This window comes from Sus scrofa, chromosome 12, assembly GCF_054392235.1.
Source record: "Sus scrofa isolate SSC_HxYL_T2T_F1_AM1 chromosome 12, Sscrofa_HxYL_maternal_Yorkshire_Landrace_v2.0, whole genome shotgun sequence".
In the NCBI taxonomy this organism is placed as follows: domain Eukaryota; kingdom Metazoa; phylum Chordata; class Mammalia; order Artiodactyla; family Suidae; genus Sus; species Sus scrofa.
In genome coordinates this window covers 59,237,425-59,248,515 of record NC_139394.1, presented here as the reverse complement: position 1 = coordinate 59,248,515, position 11,091 = coordinate 59,237,425, and the positions used below count along the sequence as shown (strand labels likewise).

At 53.8% G+C, this 11,091-nt stretch overlaps 1 protein-coding gene across 17 annotated transcripts in view; it reads left to right on the top strand.

The window, feature by feature from the left end:
• Positions 1–2,751: 2,751 nt before the first annotated feature.
• PIK3R6 (phosphoinositide-3-kinase regulatory subunit 6) overlaps positions 2,752–11,091 on the top strand; it is a 60,306-nt gene continuing 51,966 nt past the window's right edge. For 10 of the 17 annotated variants that reach the window (XR_014821841.1, XR_014821840.1, XM_084986129.1 and 7 more), the window contains exons 1-2: positions 2,752–2,944; positions 9,305–9,412. The gene's annotated coding sequence lies outside the window, so the exon portion shown is untranslated. Of the gene's footprint in view, positions 2,945–9,285; positions 9,413–11,091 lie in introns of those variants that run through there. The other 7 variants (XR_014821842.1, XR_014821839.1, XM_084986126.1 and 4 more) reach the window with 1 other exon arrangement.

The window sequence follows — 11,091 nt, the reverse complement described above, 5'->3', positions numbered from 1 at the left end:
TTCTTTGGTGAGGTATCTGTTCAGATCTTTCGCCCATGTTTGAATTGGGTTATTTTCTTACTGTTGAGTTTTAAGGGTCTGTATATATTTTCCATACTAGTCCTTTCTCAGATATGCGTTTTGCAAATATTTCCTCCCCGTCTGTGGCTTGCGTTTCCACTCCCTTCACAGTGCCTTTTGCAGAGCAGATGGTCTTAGGTTGAATGAAGTCCAGTGTATCCATTTGTTCTACTCTGGCAGCTTGGAGCTTCCTCTGGGGCCTGAGCCTGATGAACATGCTGGTCTAGTACCATCCTTCCACCTCTCACTGGGTCCCTGACATCAAAGTCGAGCCTTCTCCAGAGGGACGGCTTCCCCCTGGGGCAGGGAACGCTCAGAGCCTCTGAAGACTGCTCGAGGCAGAGGCACCAGTCGGAGTGGTTTCCAGCCCCTGCAGCTTCATCCAACCCAGGAGATGTGTGTGGACCTGACCTGCTTCGTCCCAGCCCAGGGCTGCAGACTTCGCCGCCCCCACTGTCACACCCACTGCACTCTCCAGCCCTGGGGTGTTAGCAGCTGCCCCTGGGAAGCGGGTTTCTCAATTTTCTTGCGGGAGAAGCCTCGCCCTCCTTTTCCCCAAGTCTCTAAATCCCTTTACTTCCTCCCCCAACCCTACCAGTACAATCAGGGTAAAGGAAACTGGGTCTCCTGGGAAAGAGTGCCCTCCCCATCCCTCTGGGGCAAAGACAGGCAGGTGGCAGGCTGTCCCCATCTGTGCACTTCTGTCCATGCAGCAAGCGCACCTGTGTCCTGGTTCAGACCACAGCTCCCAGGATCTCCATCTGCTTGGGTGGCTACAACAAAGAGCCGGTGGTTTAAGTAACAGACTTTCACTTCTGATAAGGCTGGAGGCTGGGAAGTCCAGGGTCAAGGGGCTGACAGGTTCAGTGTCTGGTGAGTGCTCTCTTCCTCTTCTTAAAAGGTTCCAAATCCCATCTCAGGGGCTCCACCCTCATGACCTCATCTAAGCCCAGTTACCTCCCAAAGGTCCCACCTCCTTAAACCATCACATCAGGGGTTCCACACAGGCATTGGGGCAATTCTGAGAGCGTGGTCCCCAGAGAGGGCGGCGTGGTCCCCGCAGTCACGTGTGTGGGACTGTCTACGCATACGATGAGTGGGAAGAAACAGGACCCTCCTGGGGAATCTCAGGAATTTAGAGCTGGAGGGCTGGGCCTCTGAGTCACTGCAGCCTAACCAGGGAATCTCCGCTGAGCGTCAAGGTAGCACAGACTGAGATATTAGCAAACGCGGGACATGGGTCCAGCCCTGTCCACACGCTACAGGTGCTTGTGTTAGCTCACGCGTGCCTCCCAACGGCCCCATCGTTACCTACCAGGGTTCTTAGAAAAAGTCAATAGAAAATGATGAGAGGCCAGAGGAGGAAATCAGGCAGGGCTTTACTGGGGCTCCTGCCAGGTACAGCATGGGGGAGCCAAAACAAGTAACAGGTGCCCTTGCTCACTGGCCCCAGGGTGGGGGGTTGGGGGGGTGAGCTGGTTCCTTAAGTGGGGTGAAGGATTGGTGAGTCCGGCTGCAGGGGTGGCTCAGGTGGTCTGCCCACCCCCTTAGGGGTGGTCTGCCCTCCCCCTTAGGGATGGTGCAAGCAGTACCCTGCTTTTTCTGCTGGCACCTCAGAAGTGGCAGTCGGAAATTGCAGCCTATGGAAGGAAGTTCCCAGGCTAGGGGTCAGATCCTTTCACCCACTGAGTGAGGCCAGGGATGGAACCTACATCCTCATGAATACTAGTCAGGTTCTGAACCCCCTGAGCCACAAGGGAACTCTGGGTTTTCACCTTTTTGTATCTTGTTCACAGTCGGCCCCTCCTGGGCATGTGTGCAGTTATTTTTAGTCCCTTATAGTTTCTTTGTATCTGTTGCTGGAGGAGACGTTTGTTTTTTTCCCCCCAGATGCAAGCACTGCAGTAAAAGGTGTCAGCTCCCAAGCTGTCTCAGCAAGAGGTAGGTACTATTGTGCTCCATTTTACAGATGGGGAAACTGAGACAGAGAAGCTAAAGAACTTGCCCGAGGTCACAGAGACAGTGAGAAGGAGAAGCCAGGACTCAGCTGGACCCCAGAGTCTCCGCTCTTAACCACCAAGCTTCGCTGCTCCCTCAAGCCCCTCCCGTGTGTTGTGGGGAAACTGAGGCCCAGAAAAGTGAGGTTCACGCAGGTCTGGGAGGGATGGCTTCGTTTTGACGGAATTCCGGAGGTGGGGATGGAGGAGGAGAGGGAAGCTGGGGGCCCGGGGCTCCTGGCAAGGCTGTGCAGTCACTGCTGGAGAGAGGGGGAGTCAGGAAGGAAGCCCTCCGCGAATGAATGAATGAATGGCGCTTCATGCCCAAGAGCTGACCCAAGGGGGTCCCCGGAGACCTCTGCAGCTTGGGACGTGGGGGGGCGGGGAGGGAGAGGGGCGGAGCAGCCCCACCGACCCCGCCCCACCCCCATCCCCCACCCCCAAGAAAAGGGGCTTCCCTGAGCAAAACCAGCGGCAGATCCCCGAGGCCAGAGCCAGGAGTGTCCGGGGAAGAATCTGGAGGAAGCTGCTGAGGGCTTTGCAAACACCCTCTCCCATTCCCTGCGTTGCAGATGGGGACACTGCGCCCCAGCGAGGAGGATCCGCAGGGGCCGCGCGGACCCGAGCGGGGCCGGACGGCGCCCTTTGGGGGTGTGGCTCCTGCGGGCGTGTGCGCGCATGTGCGCGGCCCGGCAATTTGCCCCGGTAGTAAAGGGTTGGGGGTCTTAGAGTTTTCGACTGATCTCCTTCTGAGTGTGAATTCCTCTGTGGGACGGAAACAGGGAGCGTGGTGGGGAGAGAGTTGATGTCGACCAGAGCCTCCAGCTTCTCCTCCGCTTTCTGGGAAACTTGCAGACCTGCCCGGGGGGAAGCTGCGTGTTAGCAAGGTAAGGGGAGCGGCGAGGGGGGTGCCGGGAGGGGAGGAGGGTCTCCGGGCTGCCCTGAGAAGCGAGGGAGTAAGAGGAGCCCAGACCCCACGGCAACTCCAAGTTCTTTCGGCCCCTGACCCCGTCCCAAGGCGGCCCGAGGGTCTCGGGGAGTTTGGAGGCGGGGCGGGGAGCGGGGGGGACAGGTGCACCTGCAAAGGGCTGCGAAGGTTTCCTCACCAACGTGCAGCACGGCTTGTGCAGGAGGAAGGGGCAGGTGTTCTCGGTGTCTTTCCCGTCTTAATCCCCGCGTTACTAGTGCAGAAAATACGGACATTTAAATTTAAAAGAAGAGCGTGGTTGAAGGGTGGGTAATGATCTCCAAGAAATAACACAAGTCAAAGGCAAATTTGTAAAAAAGTCACCCCAAGCCGTGGCGTGGTGATCACCGGGTGCGGAGGGAAAGGAAACTGGGAAGGGAGAGGATGAAGCTCTTTTTTATTCTAGACGCTCCTATAAAATGTTTGTTTTCACAGTGAAGATGTATTTGCTTGAGTAGTTTTTCCAATGCTAATTTAAAAAAAAAATGTGGATAGAGTTTTAAAAAAACAGCATTTTGGGAGTTTCCCTCGTGGCGCAGTGGTTAACGAATCAGACTAGGAACCATGAGGTTGCGGGTTCGGTCCCTGCCCTTGCTCCGTGGGTTAATGATCCGGCGTTGCCGTGAGCTGTGGTGTAGGTTGCAGACGCGGCTCGGATCCCGCGTTGCTGTGGCTCTGGCCTAGGCCGCGGGCTACAGCTCCGATTCAACCCCTGGCCTGGGAACCTCCATATGCCACAGGATCGGCCCAAAGAAATAGCAAAAAGACAAAAACAACATTTTGGAGTTCCTCTTGTGGTTCAGTGGTAAGGAACCTGACTAGTATCCATGATGACGCGGGGTGGATCCCTGGCCTTGCTCAGTGAGTTAAAGGATCCTGTGTTGTGAGTTGTGCAGGTCGCAGAGGTGCCTCGGATTTGCTGTTGCTGTGGCTGTGGGGTAGGCTGGCAGCTGTAGCTCCGATTGGACCCCTAGCCTGGGAACTTCCATATGCCACGGGTGCCGCAGCAAAAAGCAAATAAAAAAATTAAAAATAAAAATTCCTTCTCCCCACCAAAATAACTGTGGCTGAAAGGCTGGGTGAGTGGATAAAAGTATACATCTGCTTCCTACAGCTGTCACCCATTTAGCCAGGATACTGGGTGCTCACACACCCCACAAGACAACACTGCTGGAACTAAAGGGTGGACAGTTCTGGGCATGTGTGCGGCTCCTTTTCCAAACCCACAGACAGTGCTAGTTGCTGACAAGGTCCCAGGTGCTGCTGATGCTGCTGGGCCAGGAACCACAATTTATGAACCACTGGTTTAAAAGCATGTTGTTTTTCTGCTGCCCCTGCTTTGCTGGGCCAAAGGTGTAAGGGCTGGAGGGAATTCCTTAGAAGCAGAGGTGCCCACCAGGTGAGGGCCAGCCTTGCCATGGCCTTGGTCTTCCTGGAGTGGAATTGAGAGACAGCACAGGCCAGAGTTCAGGCTGTCTCGGCCCGCAGGTCCCTGTGGCCCTACCATGAATGCCTGGAAGAGGTGTTTCCTGGCTCACGGGTCACCACCCGCCAGTAACATGAGCCTTTACCCATCTCCATAATCGTTCTAACTTATGAAACAATTGTATAAAGTAAAATGTGTTTCTCTAACAGGTATTTTCTGGCTTATTATCTCTTGAAGCTTTCTAAGAATGTGTCCAGAGAACTGTTTGTCTTTTGGTTGTTCTTAATGAGTTTGGGGTATAAAAGCTGGGAGGCAAGGATTAGAATGGAGTTGAAGTGCTCTGAATACATTTCAAAGAGGATTTTTTTTTTTTTTTTTTGGTCATTTTAGGGTTGCACTCGAGGCATATGGAAGTTCCCAGGCTAGGGGTCCAATCGGAGCTGTATCCATGGGCCCACACCACAGCCATAGCAATGGCAGATCCAAGCTGCATCTGCAACCTACACCACAGCTCACGGCAACGCTGGATCCTTAACCTCCTGAGTGAAGCCAGGGATTAAACCTGCGTCCTCACGGATGCTCATCAGATTCTTTTCCACTGAGCCACAATGGGAACGCCCTCAAAGAAGATTTTGATGTGTTTGTGAAAAAATCTGGGTGAGAGGAGCCAGGAGGGTAGTGAGCTGGGGTCACTTGGGGAGAAAAGAGAAAGGAAAAAAAATTTATCAGTCCAATGGCTTGGTGTGGAAGAGAACATTCTGACCACGGGAATATGCATGGGAGATTTTTAAATAGCTTATTAAGAGATGAGTCATGTCCACGTCTTTTCCCTCCTCTCAATGTAACCTTTAGTGGAATCTACATTGCTTATTAGGATTTTCTGAGTAAATTCCATAGAAAACTCAAAGCGATGATGAATTTTGCATCTTCTACTGACTGGTCCCACACAACTCCGGCAGGAAGTGGGGCTGGAGCAACGGCCCAGGTGACCCTGGGTTCCTATATCCAAGGCAAATAGTTCTGGCCTGCCTCCAACACCCTGGCTCTCCAGAGTGTCCTGACCCCAGCCCCAGTTACAGGATTGAACTTGTTTTAATTTGTGTAAAAATTAAAAGCTTAATTGAAGGAGTTCCCTCGTGGTGTAGCAAGTTAAGGATCCAGCAACATCACTGCGGCGGCTTGGTTGCTGCTCTGGCAGGTTTGATGGTGGCCCGGAAACTTCTGCAGGCCTTGGGCACGGCCGATAAGTAAATAAATAAATAAATAAATAAATAAAAGCTTAATTGGAGTTCCCCGGTTGCCTAGTAGTTAAAGATCCAGCGTTGCCACTGCTGTAGCTTGGTTACTGCTCTGGCGAGGGTTCTGTCCGTGGCCCAGGAACTTCAGGTGCAGCCAAAAAGAAAAAAAAAAAGTGTAAAAGCTTAATTTTTGTAAATCTCTCAGCCGCTTTGTAATAGACAGGAAAATGGGTAAGAAGTCTTTTTCTGAATAGAAATGACTAGAAAGAGGAATGAGGGTGGAAGAGAAGCAGTTGATCTCCAGGAATGATAAGTGATCTTGGTGGCCCCCGGCTCTTCCTTGAACCGACTTCCAAACACGCAGGCTGGGATAGAGGCACCTGCGGAAAAAAGTCATCACAGCTGTGCCCAGAGGGGGTAGGCGGGAGGTGGGGGTGTGAGGGCTGGGGTGGGGGCGAGGGGGCGCCTGCTTGGCTGAGAATAAATGAGGAGCCCCTACTTCTGTATCTTGGGCATTGATCTCTCTAGAGTCGCGTTATCTGACCCCGTGATCTGGGGACCAGAGCAGTGAGTACCGGGAATCCGAACTCTCTCACGGATGCTGAGGGATCCTGTGGTCTTTGGGGGAAGAGGGCTGTTCCTGGGAGATGGATGCAGATGAGAAACTGGGCAGCAGCCTCGCTTGAAAGCCCAGATGACACCCTAAGAAGCGTGTCTGGAGGAAAAGGGTGTCGGGGGATCAATCACAGGGGCAGTGCCACCCACGTCGGTGATGTAGGCGTGGGGCTTCGGTCCTTCCTCTCTTCACTCTCTTTGTCCCTGGCTGGCCGTCAGCCGCGTGCCCTCAAAATAAGGGTGCCTCAGCTCCTCCTTGCAGGGCCCAGCTCCAGGGCCGTCGATGGTCCCCAAGCAGCCCCTTCTGCGGCTATCACACCCCCAGGAGTTGCAGAGACAGCAGCTGATGATAAGAGAGACAGTGCAGCCACAAGAGGCCAACATCAGCTTGTGATTTCCGCTTCAGTTAGGCCCGAGCTGATAAGGAGGAGGACTGCCCGAGATGGCCACACTGCCTGGCTGCTGCTGGGTCCTGAACCTGCAGGGGCTGACTTCTTGGTCCTCTTTCCTGACCTGGACTTACTCATCTCACTCATCCATCCATCCACCCACCCATTTGTTTTATTTAATAAGCTAAACCATCTCTTAACATTCTCTTATCCCATTGGATGTCTTATCCTGATGGGCTGAATCATGAATTAAAACCTAGCCTCTGCTTTCCCGGAACCTACTGGCAGAAGGCAGCGGGATGAGACAGACACGTGACCTAAGAACTCAAATACAGAGATGCAAGATAAAATGTGAGTCCAGTCGCATGAGTGGGACAGAAAAGAAGTAGATATGGAAAGGCAGCTGAGCTACAGAGCAAATGATTTAAATTTCTGGGTTTTTTTTTTTTTTTTGCAAATGACCTTTTCTGCAGAATGAAGGGAAGAGACCCATTCAAACCCTTTCAGAGAAAGGGCGGTGACTTCTCCTTTGGTTGCAAAGGAGAGATCCAAGTGACAGAAACCCAGTGCAAATAGTCTTAATCAAAAAGGAGTGAAAGAGTTCCTGTCGTGGTGCAGTGGTTAATGAATCCGACTAGGAACCATGAGGTTGCAGGTTCGGTCCCTGGCCTTGCTCAGTGGGTTAAGGATCCGGCGTTGCCGTGAGCTGTGGTGTAGGTTGCAGACGTGGCTCGGATCCCATGTTGCTGTGGCTCTGGTGTAGGCCAGGGGCTGCAGCTCCGATTCGACCCCTAGCCTGGGAACCTCCATATGCCGTGGGAGCAGCCCAAAGAAATAGCAAAAAGACAAAAAAAAAAAAAAGGAGTGAAGGGGACATGTATTGGATTATGTAGTTGAACAACAAAAAGTAGACCTAGGCATTAGGGTTTCAGGCACAGATGAATCCAGGTGTTCATGCTCTGTCCAGAGCCATTAACCCATTCGACCAAATCAAATGACAGCATTGCTGTGAGTTTTTCAAAGGCCTAGAAATGTGTTGGAGATTCCCCCCAAATGTTGCTTGGCTTTAAAATGTGAGAAAACGATGGGAGTTCTCTGGTGGCTCAGCAGGTTAAGGATCTGGCGTTGTCACTGCTGTGATGCGGGTTCAATCCTTGGCCTGAGAATTTGCATGCTGCTGGCGAAGCTAAAAAAATAAAAGTGAGAAAAAGAGAGGATATGGCAAACTAGCAAGCATGTCCCTTGGAGATGATCTGCTCCCAGCACTGCTTTTGCTGATTATCAAGGTCAGCAGATGCTCGTGTGCATCTGTGTCCTCTCTGGGGTCTTGGACACAGTTGCCCATCATGTCCTTGGCACTGTCCGCTCCACACACACCCCGCCCCCGGCTTCCCTGGCCCTCCATTTTTCCTCCTGCCTCTCTGACCTGTTTCCCCCCCTTCTGTTCTGAAGGAAGATGACTAGGGGGAGGCGGGGGAAGGGAGAGGAAGACAATCCCACTACACGTGTGAAAGCCTGGAGTCGAGAGACAGGCGGGATCATTAAAAAAAAAGCAGTCACTGGAGTTCCTGTCGTGGCGCAGTGGTTAACGAATCCGACTAGGAACCACGAGGTTGCCGGTTCGATCCCTGGCCTTGCTCCGTGGGTTAAGGATCCGGCGCTGCCGTGAGCTGTGGTGTAGGTTGCAGATGCGGCTCGAATCCCGTGTTGCTGTGGCTCTGGTGTAGGCCTGTGGCTACAGCTCGGATCAGACCCCTAGCCTGGGAACCTCCATATGCTGTGGGAAGCGGCCCTAGAAAAGGCAAAAAGGCAAAAAAGACGCTTAGGACTCAGGACTCTGGGAGGCGTCAGTGTCAGGGGATAAAGCCTGAGCTTGGGACTCAAGGAAGGACCAGCTCAAGAAGGGTCCTGCCAGTCATGCTATGGAATTTGGCCCCTCTCTTGAAGGTAGTAGGGAGCTATTGAAGGTTGTCTGTCACAAGGGTGTGATGTGATCAGATTTGTGTTGCACTATCAGAAAGAGACCTTTGGCTGTGAGGTAGAGGCAGGGAGACGTCGGGCCTTTGCAGTCATTTAGGAGGAAGACGTAAGTGATCTCATGACAGCCGCGGGGATGGGCCAAAAGGGAACAAATCGTGAGGCAGGGACAGGACTTGGTGCCACTGAGATGGAGCAGGTGAGTGAGGGGAAATGGGGTGTAAAGGATGACACCCAGGTTTCTGATTCAGAGGTGCCGAGTAGAGAAGTGGGTTTAGAGGGTGAAGTGATGAGCTAAATCCATACCCATCGAGTCGGAGGAACTTGTGGGCTGTCTGGCTGGTAGTGTCGGTGTGTGTGGGGGGTGTGGTGCGTCTGGATCTTGAGAAAGAGGTCAGAGCTTCCTGCATCGCTGCTCAGGCAGCACAGAAGGGGACCCTAGGAGGTGCCACCCTCCCACCTTATCAGAATAAGGAACCTCCAGTGACCATGACCATGGCTGACCACAGATGCTTCTCTAGAAAGCAGCCTCACAGCAGGATGTGTTCTGGGAGGAGCTTTGAGGGCCGTGGGCAACGGGAAGGAAGAGGAGGGGACAGAGCCGGGCCTGTGTGACACTGGGCTTTTCTCTGCAGATCTGGAAGCTGCAGACCCCCGTCAGGGCTCCTCCGAGACAGCGGGTTGTCTGGGGCTGGCGGCCTCCCCGGGCAGGACTTGGGGAGCTCAGCGACAGCTGATTCCAGGTAGGTGCGGGCTGGGGTGGGGTCTCCGGGGAGAGGCAGATCTGAGCAGAGCAGGTGGAAGGGCCAGGAGGGGAGGTGCGGGAAGCAGAGCCTGTCGGCAGCCGAGGCATCTCTCGTTCTCGCGAACACACGTCCAGCCTTTCTGAGAAGGTTACCCAGGTGTGGTGGCTCCTGGGACCACTCTGCCCGGTGGAGATTATTCAGCCCATTTTCACAAGAAGAAAGGCTGTAGGACCCCATGAGAAGCCCTCTCCTCTCTTCTCCAAATCCTGTGAAGGCCGATCATAACAGGACTGATTAGACCTGGAGCTTTAGAGTGATAAATGCGTTATCCCATTGGATTCTCATGGGCGGTTGGAGGAGGGCCGGAGCTGTGTTCGAATGCCTGTTTTATTGATCGGGAGACCGAGGCTTACTTGCCAAAGGTTGCAGAGTGGGTCAGCAAGGTGCAGGGCTCAGCGAGAATCTTCTGGGTCCTCGTGCACACACCGCTGGGACATCTTCTGTTCTCCGGGGTCTGGCCATTCCGCACACATGCCCACATGCACACACGTGCATGCATGCACTTACACGCACCCACACCAAGCATCCTCTGTGTGTGCAGCTGGCACCAGAGTCTGACCAAAGCCGTGTCTTCCTCCTCCAGAGCTGCCTGGCTGGTGTGGGGCTGAGACACAGCTCCGAGTGACTAACAGAAAGTAACAGGTGCCAGAGCCCGGGGAAGGTGAGGGGTGCGTGCAGGTGGAGACGGCCACTCACCTCCTCAGGCAGGGTCAGGGCAGGTTCCCTGCACAGTGGCTCCTGGGCCTTTGGAGCAGACGGAGGGCTTGTGTGCAGAGACGAATGAGGGGGACAAAGTGTGCAAACCCAGATTAGGGCAGCGGTTGTGGAGGTTGGGAAAGGGAACCGCTAGAGATTCAGTTTGGCTGCTACCCTGGGGAGCGTGTGGAGGACTTAGCGGCAGGTCCTGTTTCTTCCTTTGGCTCTGAGAGGCTTTCCAGGGTCCTTTCTTTGCGTCCTCATAGTGATCCTTTGAAAGAGGTGAGATTATCAGGTCTTCTTGAAAGAAAGGGATACTGATGGAGGTCCCGTCGTGGCTCAGCGGAAACGCATCTGACTAGCATCCATGAGGACGCAGGTTCCATCCCTGGCTTCACTCAGTGGGTTGAGGAGCCTGCGTTGCCGTGAGCTGTGGTGTAGGTCGCAGATGTGGCTCAGATCTGGCGTTGCTGTGGTGTAGACCAGTGGCTACAGCTCCGATTCAACCCCTAGCCTGGCAACCTCCATATGCCATGGGTGTGGTCCTAAAAAGACAAAAAAAAAAAAAAAAAAAAAAAAAAAAAAGATAGGGAAACTGAGGCGCAAAGACTCTAAGCAACACGTTGCCATAGCAACAGAGAGCCTTGGAACCCAGGCGTCCAGCATCCAATGCTCCCTGCCCAGCTACTCGGCCGCTCTCCTCTGTCACCTCCTTGGCCGACATGGTGGGCGTCCCTGCCGGGCGGGCTCCTGGCCATCTGGTCCCCGGGGCTTCCTGGTCTGTATTCAGGCCCCAGCAGGTTCCCTCCACGCCCCCTGCCCCTGGGAACAATGCTCTCCTCCCCCAGACGCTGTCTCACATCCAGGTGTTTCCTCCCCAGCCAGCGATGGACACAGCGGGGAAGCGGGCCTGCCTGGTC